The sequence below is a fragment of the Lathamus discolor genome, chromosome 5 (genome assembly GCF_037157495.1).
Source record: "Lathamus discolor isolate bLatDis1 chromosome 5, bLatDis1.hap1, whole genome shotgun sequence".
NCBI lineage: Eukaryota > Metazoa > Chordata > Aves > Psittaciformes > Psittacidae > Lathamus > Lathamus discolor.
In genome coordinates this window covers 114,887,114-114,904,490 of record NC_088888.1, presented here as the reverse complement: position 1 = coordinate 114,904,490, position 17,377 = coordinate 114,887,114, and positions in this window count along the sequence as shown.

Genomic DNA, 17,377 nt, shown 5'->3' with positions numbered 1-17,377 from the left:
TCAGTGCCCTATTATTTCCTCTTTATCCCCCTCCCAGGTGACTGCTGTTTGCTTTCAGGGCTAGTCAGGAGGGAGATCTCACCCCATCTTTGGCTCCGGCCTTTTGTGGCCATAGATCATAGGCTGGTTAGGGCTGGGAAGGACCTCAAGATGCTCTAGATCAGTGTGTGCGGGCCAGCAGTGCCCTTTGGACAGTGAGTCTCCCATCCCCACACACTCCTGCCCTCCTGCACCCACAGAGACAAAACCGCTCCAGTTTGCCTTTACAGCAACCCAAGCCCGGACAAAAGCAGCAGTGTCCCCATCCCGACGTGCCGCACATGCCGGTGCAATGGCAGGGAGCTGGCCGGTGTCGCAGGGAACTGGCGCAGGAGGCAGCACCGCAGCGCAGGGCGCTGAGCATCAACTGCTCGGGGGCACCAGAAACGCGAAGGGAGGATTAAACCGCCCAGGGGCTGGATCCTGCCTGCTCAGCACGGGTGGAACGCGCCCAGCGCAATGGTGCGAGCCCTCTCCCCAGTGCCTCCGCTCTTACCAGGCTATGGTAAGAGCCGGCGCTGCGCTGGCAGTCGGTGCAGACCTTTCCCCTCGCGCTGATGCAGCACACGTGCAGGTGCTGCTGTTGTGCTCCCAGGGCTGCTCCGGTTTTGTTGCCACCTCCTAAGAGCTCGTTTCCTCACCTGGGACTTAGCGAGAGGTGCGTCCAGCCCGCAGCATCCAGGCCATGCACAGAGCCCCGCTCAGCCCTTCCCTAAGGGACTGCCTTCCAACCCCCAGCTAAGCAAGGCCAAAGCCTTGCTTTGGGCTTTTAAAATGGGGCACCCATGCAGGGCGCTGCACCGCCGGTGCTCGCCCTGGCCTGAGCGCAGCTGCCAGGCTTCTGTGCACAGCCAGCCCTTGCTGGAGCCTGCCTCCATGGGAGCAGGACTGGGGCTCAGCACCGGCGCTGGGCTGTGGTGGGCAAGGCTCAGGGCAGGGACCCCCGCCGGCACCACAGCACAGCACAGCACAGCACAGCACATAGAGGTGCTGGGAGCCTGGGTGCCCTCAGGGCTGAAGGAGCTCCAGGCGCCCCAGGAGCGGGGTGTAAGCAGAGGAGCCACAGTGCTGAGCTCCTTGCCAGCAGTGATGGCCCAGAGCCGGCGAAGGGCTGCATCCGGCCCTGCTGCTGTCCCCATCACCATGAGCCGGGGCAGCAACCCCGCAGCTGACAATGGCCACCCCGCTCCAACCTGGGACAAGCAATTGTAGGATGCGGGTGTTGTGGCCAGGCCACCACCAGCGTTCACAGACCCTCCCCAGGCAGGTGCCCCGCGGGTAGAAACGCACTCAAACGCGGCACTGACGCGAGGGTGGGACGGCAAAAGGCCCCTTGGCCGCCCCTGCCAGCGGGGGGTAACGCTTCCTGCCTCTGCACAGCTGAGCCGGGCCTGGAGGGGAGCGTGCTCCAGCACCGGCAGCCAGAGCGAGCCCAGCTCCCGGCGCAGCGTCCCTGGGTCACACACATCCGCTGCCCACACAGCAGGGAAAAGCCACCGGGGATAAACCCCCTGCAGCCACAGGGTCCTTCCTGGCCCTGCTCTGAACCGGCGCTAACCCCTCAGCTGGGGCACGTCCATAGGGGTGCTGCCTCCACGGCTGAGCTGTGCCAGGAGCCTCCGCTCCCTGGTCCTCCCCCTTTTCCACTTCACCCCTTCCTCCTGGCTCCTTCTCCTCTGCTCCGTGCCCGTGGCCGCGCTTGCCTCCATCACAGGGGGCTGCGGGCTCCCCTCTGCCCTGGTCCCTTTGTGCATCACCAGCTCCCTCCTCCCGCAGCTCCAATCCCTCCTGCAGAAGCTGCCTTAGCAGCTGGCAGCCCGCTCGTCCGCCCCCCCGCTGCTCCTCCTCCGAACACCGGGATGCATGGGGCGGGCAGAGCCGTGGGCCCTGGTGCGCTGCGGGATCTCTGTGTGCGGGGCACCGGGCTGGGGTCACCCCCAGCACCCATCCTCTGGGGCGGCTGACCCAGGTGAAGCCGGGCGCTGCGGGGTCACGGGCTCTTCCTCGCCCTCCGTCCCTCGCTCTCTGTCCCAGCCCAGCCCGTTGCCCCCCTCCGGACCCCCCCGGAAGGCACGCCGCGGGCACGGGAGCAGCAGGCTCCAGACCGCCCATTTCGGCAAGGATTTCCTTCCATTCTTCTGGCCCTGCCGTGCCCACCTCGCGCCGCTCTCCCCGGGACTGCTTCCCCTCCCGTTTCCTCTCCTTTTCCCCCTATTCACTGGGCTTCCTCCCCCTGTTCCTCCCCTTGCCTTCTCTCCCTTTTGTTCAGCCTCCAGCCTTCGTTTCTTGCTGCCTTTACACCTCCCTCGCTGGGGCGAGCAGGGATGCCACGGATCCTGCGCCTGCATTTGTGTGTGGGAGGAAAAAGCCATGAACCCCTGGAAGTTTGCTAGGAAACAATGCTCGCTCAGGGTAACCTCCGCCTTGCTTTCCCTGCACGGCTCACACAGGAAGGGATGGATCATTCAGGCTGCTCCAAATGGAGTTTATTGCAATCGCAGAGGTAGCGCTGCCGGCTGCGGGGTCTGCACCAGGGCGGGATGCACGCAGCGACAAAACCCCCTTCCCCCTGCGCTGAAGGCATCTCCCATCGCTGCCTCCTTCCTGCCTCAGGCCTGCCGGGGGTTAACACCGCGGCAGCCAAGGTGGCACCCGGCTCCAGCCGCAGGCTTCCTCCTGGCTCCTCCAGCACCACCGCGCCGAGCTCTGCATCTCCCCCCCGCCTGCCCCGCTCGCCGGGGGAGCCCAGCACAGCCTCAGATTGGGCCCGGAGAAGGGCAGGAGGCCCCGCGGGCCGGGGTCCAGCGCTCGGGGCTGTGCCGGGGGGCTCCGAGCCCTGCTCCGGTCGGGAGCAGCATCCCCAGGCTCAGCCCCTGCCCGCGGCGCACACCGGCTTCCGGAGCCGCTTGAGCCCGGGCTCTGCCCCCGCGGCTCTCGCCCCCCGCGCAGGGAAGAAGCTGAGCGGGGCTGAGGGTCCCTGGTGGCCGCCCCCAGCTGCAGGAGACACAAGCGAATGCGCTCATTTCAGCGCAAGGAGCACCTATCCCCACCTATCCTGTACGGCTCCATTCCGAAAGCAGGGGACCAGGTGTCGGTGCACCAGAGCATCTCACTCACTTCCAGCACGGGCCTCTGCGGATACGGCTGCAAGGGTACAGCCCTAAGCTACCTTTGGGGAAGGTCTCGCTGCCAGACCTCAGCTTTCACTGAGTGCAGGCAGGAGCAGGGTCCGGTCCCCGACCACGTCCCCAAGAAGAAACAGGTACAAATGGAAGCAGTGGTGATGCCCCGAAACCACACAGGGGCTGGGCAGAGCAGTGCAGAGAGAGCCCAGCTCCAGCAGCAAGACTTGATCCTGGCTGTGGAGCTTTGGTCCAAGGAGGGGCTTTGTGGGGGGGATGACCAGGAGCAGCTCCAGGATCTCAGAAGCCTTTGGGGGTTACCTGTGGGATAGCTATTACAATAATAGATATTGGCTTCTCCACAATGAGGGTGCTGAGGCGCTGGCACAGGGTGCCCAGACAAGCTGTGGCTGCCCCATCCCTGGCAGTGCTCAAGGCCAGACTGAATGGGGCTTGGAGCAACCTGCTCTAGTGGAAGGTGTCCCTGCCTGTGGCAGGGGTTGGAACTGGGTGAGCTTTAAGGTCCCTTCCAACCCAACCCATTCTATGGATCCACGGACTTGCACATCCCTGCTGCACGTCAGGGGCTCCCGGGGCAGCAGCGGTACAGGCTGGCAGCAGCGGTACAGGCTGGCAGCAGCAGCCCCTCTGTGAAGCTGGAAGCTGCTGACAGACCCTGGGGAGCGCAGCGGGGGCTGAAACACGTTCCTGACCCACCTGCCACGACCCGGTCCAACCGGCCCGAAGTCCCACCCAGGAGCGCACGGACAGCCCCGGGCTGTGCAACCCCAGGGACAGGGAGCGGGGCGGCAGGAGGGGAACGCGCTGGGCCGGAGGGCCGGCTCTGCCGTGCGGCCCCGGGGGTGCGCTCGGGAAGGCCGCAAGCCCCGGCTTGCTCCCTGCTCCCAGAGGCTGATCCCTGCCTCCCTCCCACGCTCCGCGCTCCCCCGGGCACGGCTCTGTGCAGCCGCTCCCTCCGGCACCCGCAGAGCAGGGAATGGGTTGGGTTGGAAGGGACCTTAAAGCTCATCCAGCTCCAACCCCTGCCACGGGCAGGGACACCTTCCACTAGACCCGGTTGCTCCAAGCCCCGTCCAACCTGGCCTTGAGCACTGCCAGGGATGAAGCCACAGCTTCTCTGGGCAACCTGTGCCAGGGCCTCAGCACCCTCATAGTGAAGAATTATCTCCTAATGTGGGATCAGATCAAACAGGAGCCTAGAAAACAGGACCTGTGGGGAGTGGAGATGCAGGGGATGAAGTGAATGAGGCCGGGGAAGGAGAAGGGCTTCAAAGACACGGGACTTGCTCAACCGAAGCATCCTCAGAAGGGATGGGAAAAGATCTGACCCTCCCAGAGTCCACGGGCGGCCCCTGGGCCATAGCGAATCTGCTTGGCTCTAACTCCATTTCATGCCTTGCCCTAAGCCAGGGTCAGAGCTCTCCAGAGGTGGGGACAAAAGGCAATAGATTTAAAACCACAGAACACCCCTCTCCTGGTAACCCCAGCCCAGCCAGTGCCTTCCCGGCCCTGCTCACCAGACTCAGAGCAGGAACGATGCCCCACAGAGCATCATTGATGCCTCCAGCCCTCCCAGTGTCTGCGCCCATGCAGACCCAGCTTTACCCTGCTCAGCTCTCAGTGGGACAGCGGCACAAAGGGAAAGCTCCAACCTCAGGAGCGCTTCACACACGGAGCCTGCTTTGTGCTGCCCGAAATGCTGAGGCCTCGCGGCTGCAGGCCCTTAAGATTTCAAGCTTAAATTCGGATTTCGGACAAACAGCAGGAACAAACCTATTTGGCTTGACTCCTTTCTCCGCAGCACACTGCAATCTGTGCCAGGCCAGCAGGACCATATCCTGGTTCTGTTCTGCAGGGATTAATCCACACTTCTTTTCCATCAGCTGCAGTAAAACCAGGGAAAACCCTGTTGCTCCAGAAAGCAAACAACTCTTCCGCACAGGGAAAACACACCCTGCCGAAAAGGGTTAAACCAACCTGCTTTAAATAAATAGCTTCATGTTATGCATAACCTATCCAAGTAACCATAGGAAAAGCACATTTTAACTGTGCTGTTTGGCTGTGGTTAACCCCGAAACGAGGCACTCGATCTCGGTTATTGCGCTCATCTGTTTAAAGTGCAGCTCCCCCCAAAGCCCAGCTCAGCCCTGCTGCTTCACGCCAGCTCCTAACGTGACGCCTTCTCCTACCGCAGCCAAGTCTCCATAGAGGTTAACGCGCGCCTTCTGCATCAAACAGGTCCTGCAAGTGCACATCGGCCGAAGTTAATACCTGCCGTGCAATGGGAGCGAAGTGGGGGGGGGTATTCAGTGCAGCATCGCCTCCTTCTTAACCCAAGGCAGGAAAACAGGCGCTTGCTGATGCTTTACATCTCGCGCAGCCCTGAGAAGCATAATAATTTACCAACACATAAATGGAGGGCTTAGCGGCAGCTGCACGCCATGAGCAGTCACTGGGGTGCTCCGAGGCTCTATCTGTGCACGGTGGGCACAAAGCTGGGTGAATAGCTGATTTCTCGGTTCGCTGGCAAGCCTGACAAAGGGGGGGGGGGGGGGGGGAAGCCATTTGGGGTCGGGTGAAACAAACGCTTCGCGTTGACTCTGCAGCCCTTCACAGAAGTGAGCTCCGGAGATCACTCAAAGTGAAAAGTCGCTTCAAAGAGAAAAAGCTCAAAGGCTTTCGTTGGAAACAAAACCGGGGTTTCTTTTTGTCCCGCTTCTCCGCATGAAAAAAGCTTTGGCAAACCAAAACGACTCCTAAAATGCTTCCGTTTTGCCAAAATTCCCTTTTATTCGCTCTCGATTTTAGCCAGCCCCAGCCCAACCAATTGACACCCCTGGCAGCCTCACCACGGCCGTCAGCGATCCTGAAGGAATACAGGCTTCACAAAGAAACGGGGCTCAGGCACTGCGCGAGTGTCCCAAAACCGAAACCCAGCAGAAGAAAGTGAGCTGAAAGCCACTGAGCTTTGCTTGGCTCGGCAGCAGAACCTTACTAAGGCTCCGAATCGAGCAGCCACAGGTCCGGGATGCTGTGAACACTGAATTAATCTTGCTTCTTATTAGCAAGGCAAGAACGGAACCGGGAGATGATGGCACAGCCGCTGCTATTGTGAGCCAGCCCTGCAGCGTGCTCCTGCTTTTCTCCTCTAACCCAACCATGAGCGGCATTCCTGCTGCTCCCGTGAAGGCAGCGGTGTTACGTTTAATCGCAGGATGCAGGATGCTGACTTCCCACTCAGACTAATGCAATTTGAGGACATAACGCCACAGTGAGATCCCCATTTCATTCCATTTTGTTTCATTGGAAGCCTCTGCTTGTTCGTGCTCTGTAGCTGCATCCACCTACGCAGCAGGAAAATGGTAAGAACCAGGGCAGCCGGGGGTTAAATCCTTGGGATACAGAAGAAGAAATGGCATCCATCCATATGTAATTCCAGAAAGTGGGATGGCCCCATCACCCTCCTTTTGCTGGGAGTTTAATGGCTGCTGCATGGCTCTGATGTCCTGGGGGGCACGAGCTGGCTATACGGGACAGGAACAGTGCAGTACACGTGGGCTCAGAGAAATACATCTGGATAAATCCCATCTATCCACGTTTCCGTTCAGAATGCCATTGCTTCACGTGCCGGGGAAGAAGTGGGAGCGGGGCAATGTGCTTTTCTAACCGCTGCATTTTTAAGTGAAGCCTGGCTTTAGCACAGCTTCTCTTAGTAAATCCACAGCTCCCAGACACCCCTCCACGCTCCTCGGTGGAAACGGTCGGGAGCAAGGAGCAGATATTCCAAACGTCACACCCCGGCCTGGGTCTGAAACAGTAGAAAGAGAAACACAAGTGGTTTTCCTACTCCCTAACCAGGCAGGGATGGGCAGTGACAGTTTGCTGGAGATGGTTTCAACAGCTCACAACTGAGAGTGGCTTTGAACCCAGAGCGGGCCTCGGGACTAAGAGAAAACACCAAAACAAACCCAAAACAAAGCAGGACTCGGACCATCTCAATCACAACCACGCTGTGAAACCAGAGCCTTCCCAAGGGCAAACTCCAACGCAATGGTTGATGAGCCAATACTTCCATTTATCACGAGTTCATTTGGATACTGGAGTCCCAACAATACTACAGGCAGGTTTGAGTTATTATTATCTTCTCCTAAATAGATGGCAGCTTTAATCCCCAAAGGGCCGGCTACCAGAATCACAGCAGTGAGCACGGCACCCCTGCTCCGGTGGGCAATGGTGCTTCCAGCACGTGAGGTGCGAAGGGCTGCCCTGCTTGCCCATCCTCGTCCACACACAGCAGGGACACAGCAGCCATCTCCAACCCTGCTCCAATGGAAGGAGCTGGAAATCCCTCCAAGGGGAATCCCATACTGGTTTGGGTTGGAAGGGACCTTAAAGCTCATCCCGTTCTGACCCCTGCCATGGGCAGGGACACCTTCCACTAGAGCAGGTTGCTCCAAGCCCCTGTGTCCAACCTGGCCTTGAGCACTGCCAGGGATGGGGCAGCCACAGCTTCTCTGGGCACCCTGTGCCAGGGCCTCAGCACCCTCACAGGGAAGAGCTTCTGCCTAAGAGCTCATCTCAGTCTCCCCTCGGGCAGGTTCAAGCCATTCCCCTTGGCCTGTCCCTACAGGCCCTTGTCCAAAGCCCCTCTCCAGGTTTCCTGGAGCCCCTTTAGGCACTGGAGCTGCTCTCAGGTCTCCCCTTCAGGAGCCTTCTCTTCTCCAGGCTGACCCAGCCCAGCTCTCTCAGCCTGGCTCCAGAGCAGAGCTGCTCCAGCCCTCACAGCATCTCCATGGCCTTCTCTGGACTTGTTCTGGAAGGTCCACATCCCTCTTGTGGACCTGGCCCCCAGTGAGCACTGCTTTTAACCCTGCACACTCAGACCCCGCTGCTGCTGGAGAAGAGGAAAACAAGGCAGAGGAAGGCTCTTCTGCAAAACAGGCCCACACGTGGGGACGTCTGACTAGAGACAGAGTGGAAGCCCAGGGAGCACTAGCATCAGGGAGGTCAGCCAGACCACAGGATCTCATCCCTTCTCCCCTCCAGCTTACAGCACCCCCCAAACACCCAGGTTTCATACAGTGGCTTGAGAGTACCAGCTCCTGAACACCATCAGGGGAAGCCTACAGGAGATGTGATGTTGTGCCACCGGCTCTCCTTGCAGCAGAGGACAAAGGGCTGGGGCTCCGTAAGCACCTCAAACACCACCACAACCTGAGGATGAGCATCTCCTGTGTGCTGCAAAACCCTGAGCAACGCACCCATGAGACACCCCTGAACCAGACCCCGGCACCAACCTAAACAGCATCCACTATTGCACAGAACAGTCCCAGCTGCACCAAATGTCACATGTGTCTATCTCTATGCATCTATCACTGCGTGGAACCGTGTGTAACTATATATGATCACTATGCAAAATCAGCTCCTAACAGCAAACTCTATGATGTGAAAATGGTCTGGGCAGCATAAATTATACAAACCAAAGCAAAGGCAAAATCCCTGTTTAGATACTGAAGTGTTTTGCTAGAGATGTCAGTCTTTGCTAAAGAAGCCTCTTCCTCGACCAACTCCAAAGAAGCAGGAAACAGTCACCGTGACTGTAGCATCTCTCTTGACCCTGGCATTTGAGCCAACTCTCCTCGCAGGGAAAGGGACCTGTGATTCGGGAGCTGCGCTTGTGCCGCTACAACAGCAACCGCAGGAGAGCCTTTCCCTCCCTGTCTCTAGTCAGACGTCCCCACGTGTGGGCCTGTTTTGCAGAAGAGCCTTCCTCTGCCTTGTTTTCCTCTTCTCCAGCAGCAGCGGGGTCTGAGGGAAGCACACCGCACTGAAAGTAGAGCACCGAGTCCCTTGTGGTCCTGCCAGCGCTCCCTCGTCCGCCTCTACCTGTTTGGGTTGCCGAGAAGAAACCAGAGCCTATTATCAGGCCTGCCTCTTTGTCAGGTGTTTCTTTGATGTAAATTCAACCATGATCGAATGTGCTGATGGCAGCAAACAGCCGACGAGTAACAAACATGCCAACTGCACAGTGACCTGCAGAGATTAGAGCAGCCGGGCTGTACACAAATCGGGAAGATTAAACACAAATGAGCTAAGAAGTCTTGGGAGAGGTACCCAGGGAGACAAAAATAAGCAACGCAGACAGAAAATAAGAGAACGAGGCAGACCTAAGATTAAACAGCCCCTACCAGGGCATAAATCAAAGTCTTCCCCTGCCGCCCAGCGCTTCAGCTTTACCCTAATGCTTCTGCTCCAAGAAGTCAGCGCTGGGCTCGCTGCAGGGAGGCAGCAAAGAGAAACCTTTAGTGCATCTGTGCTGTATTCTGCCTGTCACGCCGTTGTCACTGCAGAACCAGCTCAGCCCTTACAGAGGAATAAACAGGCCTCCCCCCCCCCCCCCCTTTTATTTTCTTTGTCCTTTTCTCTTTCATTTCATAAAACTGGAGAGCTGCTGACGGGCGCTCCCCGCAATCAGAGCCGCGCTGCTAATCTCAGCCTCTGCAAAGCCCTTCTCCTCTTACAACCCTCCAAATGCAAGGAAAGCCGACCTGGGGCTAATGGCATCACCAATAACTGTCTTCCACCAACGTAACTTTCCCAAGTGTAGAAGACCAGGAGGCTCCCCAGGCCCCTGTATCATGTGCCCCTATCTAATGCGATGCAATCTCATGGCCGTCCAGCTTCTCCTCCCACATTACACTGAGGATGCACGTGCTAAGGTGCAGCCTCGAGTTCCTCGTGCTGCTGGAACACACCACAAACACAACCCTGCCTGCAGCACGGCAGCATCTGGAAAGGTTTCTTTGAGGAGAGCAGGGGTACTCTTTTGAAGGTGGAACTATTCAATCTGGAGCAGCGTGGTGTGCCATTGCATTACTTCATTTTGTATCTGCTGCCATCACAAGCTCACAGATTTGAGGACCACTACTGATGTAGGAAACACTTCGCAGCCTGCCAGGTGGCAGAAAGGCATCAGACACCCAAATTCATGGAGAAAACAACAGAGCACCTGAGGAAGATGCGCTTCTTCCACTAAGGAACCTTTCTAAATGAGATCTGCTGCCTCATTACAGGCATGCTTATCTTCCACATCCCATAGTTGTAGACAGCACTTTCTGTATCCCTCAAAAATGAGCTTCCCTCACAGCAGCACTGGGAAACCTCTAAAATACCTCCCATAAACATGCTAAAATCCCTGCTGCCACTGCACACCACAGCTCTTTCCACCGTCACCTGTAAACCACGCCAGTGACATTGCAAAACCAGAACGGATTTCAACCCTGCTGATCAGAAAGTGGCCGAATAAGATCAAGATGTCAGCGAGGCAGGTTTCTGCACACAAGGCTATTATTTGCTAATGAGATCTCAGCTGCGATCCTCCCCACTGACATCCCTGAGATCAAAACACACTTCAGAGATCAGAACAGCTCAGAAACGGGTTGATATCAGGTCCTCAACTATCCCCTCTAAGCTGCAGCGCCGTTAGGCTGGCCTGGGCAGTGCTAGCTTGGGTCTAATCCATGTGTGCATCAGTCCGGCTCTGGTCTATCTTTTCCTGGTGGTTCAGTGTTTTCCAGCACATGTAAATGACTCAATAACTAGATGAACTGGATGATCTTAAGGCCTTTCCAACCTAACTATTCTATGATTCAATACAACCAAATACACATCAGCTGAGCAGAGCCACGATCCACATGCAGTTTACAAAAAGCCCTTATATTTTGGAAACCAGAAGTGATGCCGCCTTTCTTGCCAGGATTAAGGTAAGACCTGCAAGCCCTGCAGAATCAGTTTGGAGCTTTAGGTATTCGCTATCACTATCCATACATGCAGGACCCCAATGCAGGTGAAGAGGAGCTCCAGCATTGAAGGGGCTGACCACATCCATTTCACTTTCTTAAAACCTACTCAAGAGATTGAACCTGAGCAGCAAAATGGGAAAACCCACATCTCCTACATCCGGTCTCAAGGGGAGGTGCCTGTCACCAGGAGACGGGAATTCAAGCACACACACTGCAACACTTCAGTAGTTCCCTGTGACAGGCTAACGTCCAAAGTGCCAACATGGTCCTCCAGTGCACTGCATGAATGAAACACCAGGAACAGGAGGATGCGCCAGCTGCAATGGTCCTACAAGCTGGAAAGGCCCGCGCTCCTTACCTCCTTGGTCCTGGACTGGGGGAGAATTGGCTGAGGCTGCCCCCTGAATGAAAGAGCAGCTTTCCTAATGACTGAGCTCACACTGCCAGCCCGCTAAGGAGCTGCATTGATTTAAACCTAAAGGACAGCTGTTTGTTCCCCCCTTTCCACCCTGCTTCCTCCTCCCTGGCCAACAGAGGAGGAAAGTTGCCAGAACAGACTTCACTGAGGTGGCCAAGGATGGAGAGGAAGGGAGAAACACCCCTTCTAAATGGAAAAGGAGGGAAAATTGTACCCTTAAGAGCACAAAGCAGCCATACAACTGCTCATTTTGCCATTGTCAGAGGGAGGCAGCTCTGTCCAAGAGAAAGTGGAGTAACCTGCAATAGTCCTAACAGCTGCAGAACACCCATTGCCAGCTGCATGTTGATCCTTAACTCGCCTCAGCATTAAGTGACAAAAGGCTTTAGTGCTCCCAATGAAAACACAGCCCCTGTGCCCAGTGAAATAACACAGCCAAGACAAAACCCCTTTTTGGTAGCAGAACTCTTGTGCAAACAGTTGCAGGTCTAAGCTGCTGAGACTGGGACAGAGTTTGGTGAGATTTGGGGCTGGGGAGGGAAAGAGAGGGTTGGAGGGGTGTGTGTGGGGGACACTGGGTGTGTTTTCGGTTTGTTTCCAAACCGGCCTCGCTGTGTATTTGTGCTCAGGCTCCCTGCAGTTATAAAGCCAAAATACGATCCGAAAAGGCCCCATGGACAAAGCCAGGCTTTGCATTGAGAGAGCCTGCTGGACACTTCCCACTCTGCCCTCAACTCCTGTGGAAGCCGCTCCCAGACTCTTCTCCGAGGCTGCCACGAGAGCTGAAAGGCCCTAGGAAGAGATCCAGCAACACTTGTTGCCTCGTCTTCTGTAAGCTCCTTGGACTGGCGGGCATAAAGGAATAGGGAAATCAGCAGTCCAGCTATGCATGAAGCGTCTGCACACGGTGCCAGCCTTCAGCTGTCCTTTCCAGGCCGTGTCTTCACACCCTTCTTTTCCCCAGCCAAAAAAGACCTGAAAAACCAGCTCTGACCACATCGACGATTACCGTTCAGTCACTAGCACAGGCTCTGCAGACAGGAGAGGCAGCCCGAGGGGACACCAGAACAGACACTAGACAGAGCCAATTCTGCCACGACCACACACACACACACACACACACAGACACGTGTTCTGCACATCCCACCGTACATCAACCTGCGCCTCTGACCATAGAGCTGTGTGCTGGCTTGGGGAAAGCATTGCTGGGATGAAGCTGTGTGGCAGGAGCAGCAGGACTGCCCTCCCTTTCCCTGTGTCACTGCGGCCAAGGCTTGTTGCTATCCCAAGCAATAGGGCAGATCCTGACTAGCACGTTCTGTTGGATATTTACATGAACAGGCTGCAGTTAACAATTAGAAATATCACAGGGACTAGCACAGAACTTAATTTGCCCTTTTTACTACTGAAGTTGGACTCCGTTACAGATAAATTCCCCAAAAGAGGCACAAGGTGCCAAAGAAGAGGTTGGGATGGGATGGGAGAGCTTGCTCTCCCAAGGTACGAGTCCAAAAGGTCCAGAGCCAGGCTAGCTCTGACACCGTGCAGCTCATTAGGACAGAGGTGAACACCACCGTGGTCTTCAGGGTTTGGACCACAGGGTGTGCAGTGCTCTCTGCATTATGGCACTAGGCTACAGCTACCCGAGGCGTGATGGGCATCTCTTCCTACAAGGCATCCTCCAGTCAACCTCATCCTAAGGTCTGATCCAAAGAACTTGCTTTTCTCCCCTTGTGTAATGCCTCCTGAAGACCAGCTCAGGCCAGACAACACTTCCTGCCATTTATAAGATTAGGGCTGTCTTGACAACCCCACTCGGCTTCACTGCCCTCACTGCAGTTCTTCCCTGGCTGAGGGAAATAAACACCAAGTGTTTTATCGCTTAAAGATTTAAAAACAATTGGGACACATTTCATTGGAAAAGCAGAGACAAAGGCACAGACAAGGCTGAGCTGGGACTGCCCCTCTGCTGCTGCTCCCTGCCCATTGAATAACTCCAGTGCTTCAAATACAGGAGGTGAGGCTCACACAATGACAACAATCCCAACAGGAAACCTACTTGTATTCTGGGGGGATTTGCTCGCTAGACCTGGTGTCAACCACACAAACACTTGCAGCATGGGACTGCACATGTATAGGTACTACTAAGCCCCTGATGATCCAGTCCTAATGAGTAGGGATCAGTCACAACAGCTCAGCTGCCAGTACTAGCACAGGTGGAGCAGGTCAGCAGCCAATGCCACCTTGGTCACACAAACAGCAAGGACCTGGCTAGGAGCTCAGCAGAGCATCTTAGGGCATACAGGCTGGGAGGGTCAGCTTTATTTCAGTTCATTGCACACACGGGTACATGTTCTAAACATACAAAACAGTGCCAAAGAGATCATTAAGCATGAGGAAACCATGCTAGAAGGATCATTAAGTCTGCTTAAGCAAACACTCAAAAACACACATTAATTTCCCTCACCTTCAAATTAGTCTTCAGTTAGTCTCATTACTTTGTTTTCCATAGTACCACTGTATCTGTTAGTTCAATGAGAAGCCTTTTTTTGCCCCTTCCCATTCTACAAGTAGTGCCAAGCCTTATTTAAGGCACAGAATCCCAACTCCTGTATGCAGGGCAGTGTTAGGAACCTCTGCAGGTGTATGCCTTGATGTTAGATAAGTACAATAAGACAAAATCAGCAGATCTGCAGAGGAAGACTCAGAGCCCTAAACTAGGAAGTGTACCATTTTGGTGACCATGTAGTGAATGTAGATGTGAAACAGTGAGCTTCCCCTGCGCCTTTGAGATGTGTGCGATGCCTCTGTCAGCTGAGTCCTTCTCAGATATCACTGACAAACTACCAGGAGGAGCACAGTGTTTCAGAGTTGATCTTTGCAACCCTGCTGTAATGAGGATAACAATGCATTATACAGGTTTAAGAACAGCCTGACAACATGAAAACGAGAGCTCCAGCAGTTTCGGGTTCTCAGCACATGCACCTGATCCCTGGTGTCGCAGAGCCTCGATTGTGGATCAAATGAGCAAAGTTCCAAGCTGCTTAAGCTACATCCTGGAGAAATTAGCATTTCTGCACATCCCAATCAGGCAGCTCCTGCTGGGCACCAAATGACAGAACTGCACAAGTGACCTGCAGAAGAGCTGCTGTGGCCGGCTGCTCCAAACCAGGAGAGCATCGTGCTCCACTGTGCCTTCTCCACGTAAGGCCATCCTCTCTCTTCAGCTATATGAAGCTGGGGCCCTGCAGAGTTTTGCTGCACTACGCTGATTCAGGGAACAAATCCATGCAGGGCACGAGGCAAGGAGATAGAGTGAAGACAGGATGATATGTAAGTAACGAGTGTCACATTGCAGGTGCGTGACAGGGCTGAAGCTGCAGCTCCAAATCACAGCAGCGGAGCTTAGCTTTTGAGGGCTTGATTTTATACCTGCAGTCTGGACTTGTAATGTACTTCCTTATTTAAAGATGGTTTTTGAAACAGGTCTTTTAACACCTGGGCTTGAATCAATGCTGAAACAGGCACCAGCAGCTGCATTTAAACCCCTTACATCTGCAGTCCAGCTCTCTACCAATGGGTCTGACATATTTTCTCTGCAGTACAGTAACAGAGACTTGGGGCTCTGAGGCTGAGTTCCAGATTTTGGAGAAGAGCAGCCAGTGGGCACAGTGTGTGCACCTGTAATCCATCCCAGGCTTTCTTCTCTCTCCACATGCCCCTGCTCCTCATGCTTGTAATCCCACTTTCTCCACCACCTGCTCTTCCTATAGCTATCCCAGCTGCCTGCACTCTGACTCCTGCTTCACCTTCTTATCTCCCATACTCAGAGCTTCTCCCGAGTTCTTGCTTTGTATTTGTCTCCAGCTCCCTCTTACCTTGTTTTTAGTCCTCTGAATTTGACTGTGTTGTTTCTTCCCATCTCTTTTTATGTACCAGGTTCACCCAAGGGAGCAGACAAGGCTGCTTGCTGCCTTGAGAGGCTGTGCTCTTCAGCACAGAGGCCAGATTATGAAAAGCTTCTCTGCTTTTGTATCAGGAATTCCTAGCAGATGCTATGCAATTTATTAGATGCCATATGCTTTTACAAATTACCTTCAAGTGTGTTTTGCTGCTATCCTGTATTTTCAGACTGCTCTGAAATGGAATAGATAATTATGCGTCTAGATGCAAGTGGCTGGGTCAAGGCTGATCCATCTCGAACACACAGAGCTAAGCCTCCCTCACATCCTAGAAAGGCTACCAGATGTTCAGCCCAAGTGCAGCAGTCCTGCAGCGCAACAACAAACCTTTCCACTTGCTGGTTTCATTGCCAGGTAAAATCCTGTGCAACAACCCAGTGTGATGAAGGGTTAACTTCAGTACACACTAATTGCATTTGAGGGCATCTACATGCGTTATTCGTAAGCTTTATTTCTGGCCTCTCAAAATGAATGTGTCATGCTAATGATATTCTGAGAAGGTCTTAACATTTCAAGTGCTGCGGGAAGTGCAGCACTGCTAACACCTGCAGCAGGTGGTAAAGCTCCCGATAAGTCAGTGCTGAACCACTGAGCATCAGAGTGCAGCCTTTTGGATAACACAAGCAGAGTCCAGCTCTTCCTAGCAGTCATTCAGGGGCCTGCAGCTCGCTTCACAGTGGGAGTTTTGGACTTTGCTTCATGGCCATGTTCCAGCTCTGGCAATTACATCTGAACCAAGCATCCTCTGCTGCTTCTGTTGGACAGGGCACATAAATGCCTCGCTATTAAATGACACGAGTTCTCGGGTGAATGTGATACACATTGACACATCTGATGACAATGCACAGCAACACGAACGTGCAGAAAGTATCAATTGCAGTCCTGCCCATAAACCTCCTGGCAAGATCAAACTAGATAAGGCATGTTGTGTCAATGGGAACCGCATGGAAAGACAACCCTGATGTGGCTGGATCTGCTAAACACAACTTTCTGCGTAAGAGCAAAGCTGCCTGTAGAAGCGAGGAGGAGAGAGGCAAAGGAGCCTGCCTGTCCATTCCACAATGGACAGGAAAGAAGTGGGGCTTAAGCTAGGAAACAAAAAGCAATGCTATGTTTAAAGGCAACCAGCATCCACCTGAAAAAGGCTGAATTTAGATGGAAGATTTATGTCTTTCAGCAGCACGAAGGCCTGTGGGATGCAATTTTCTTTTTTGGGGAGGCAGAAAGAACATTAAAAATCCCATAAACACACTCTCGGTAGTGCCAGGTTTCACCAAGTTTCAGATTGGTACATCAGTCACAATAGAAATCTCCTTTTCCCCCTGCCATTTCTTCCCCCTCCCCCTTCTACAGCAGGCCACCAGTACTGCACTTGGAGACTGCAAGACAAATGGGCAGCTGCCTCTAGAGGCAATTGTGAGGAGACTAAAGATCAACTTGCAGCTGGCACTTCCACCCCCACCTCTCCTTAATACTTCAGTCCACTTGCTGCCAGACAAGGATCATGAGTCAGCTCCTAAACATATTCTCCTTGAAACAATAGCTATAGCTCTCTGCTGCAGCTATACCACTGCTCCAGCTCCGGGGGACACGCCACAGCTATGGAAACAAAAGGCCTGGTTTTAACCTACAGCAGCCCAGCACCAGAACGGAATGATATCATAAGCATGCACTATAGAATAGTGTGCTTAACCTGTGAGATTAGCAAAGCTGATTTTGATATGTAACAGGCATGGAGTCAATACTGTAATGACAATCTGCAGAAGCAGCAAACAGAAGTGTTTCGGGGTGATGCGGTAAAGCAGATGGCTTTTTCATAAACCTTTTCAGCTACGACAGGGTGCAGTTTGATACCGCAGCATTGTACACTGCAATACTAATTAGAGGGCAAAGGAGCCTGTTTAGCCTTTACAAATTAACTTTATCACAACTGTAGGAGCTGCTCTTTCAATTCTGAGTAGCCACCACTCCTGTGTTCACAAAGGTGAAACTCCAGTGCTCATCTCTCAAAGA